At 43.8% G+C, this 747-nt stretch overlaps 1 non-coding gene across 1 annotated transcript; it reads right to left on the bottom strand.

Annotated features, from left to right (window-relative positions):
• Positions 1–284: 284 nt before the first annotated feature.
• On the bottom strand, positions 285–403 carry LOC113473179. Its single transcript, XR_003395226.1, has one exon. It is a non-coding gene; the product is annotated as a 5S ribosomal RNA (ribosomal RNA).
• Between the last annotated feature and the right edge of the window lie 344 nt (positions 404–747).

Below are 747 nucleotides of genomic sequence, written 5' to 3'. Positions count from 1 at the left end.
TGGATCGACGTCCATTGACTATGTGTGGACACAGCTTAAAACTGTCTGAGGTCATAGATTTGATAGAGGGAACTGTAACTGCTAAGGTCTTATCGTCCCGAAAGCGAAGAGAGGACAGGATAGGAGAAAGCCAACCGTTCCGAGAACGAACCTTGCCTGATTAGATTAGGATATAGTCCGCCCCCGAGCAAGAACTGAACCCGCGACCAAGCGCTCAAAAGGAGCTAACTAAGATTTATATGAAATTTGAACGGTAAATATTGTTTGTTAATAAAAAAAAAAGACGCCAACGTTACGTGGTGTTCCCAAGCGGTCACCCATCCAAGTACTATCCACGCTCGACGTTGCTTAACTTCAGTGATCGGACGAGAACTGGTGTATTCAACGTGATATGAACGTTGGCGAGAGACGAGGGAAAAACAGGGGTATATCAATAGAACAAACGAATGAATGAGTTGGAATGAGGGACGAGATGGTTTGTAACCCCGTGTATCTTTTGTGTATGCAATTCGTTGTACATAAAATGCCTGTTATCACTATTTGTGAGTTTCACCCGATTTTTTTCCGATTGTCCTCTGGGCAATGCCCCCCCCCCGAACAACAAATGGGAACGGCCTGAAAGGAATGAAAATGCAAAGTGTTCCGAATTTTTTGCCCTCTAGTGTACCCAGGTGAGAGAATGATGGAAGTAAATAAGGATTTGTATGTATCTTTTGTAGATTGGGAGAAGGCTTTTGACAGAGTGGA

Source organism: Diaphorina citri, unplaced genomic scaffold (genome assembly GCF_000475195.1).
Source record: "Diaphorina citri unplaced genomic scaffold, Diaci psyllid genome assembly version 1.1 scaffold17841, whole genome shotgun sequence".
NCBI lineage: Eukaryota > Metazoa > Arthropoda > Insecta > Hemiptera > Psyllidae > Diaphorina > Diaphorina citri.
Note: the sequence above shows the minus strand (reverse complement) of the source record. Positions and strands in the feature narration are given on the sequence as shown.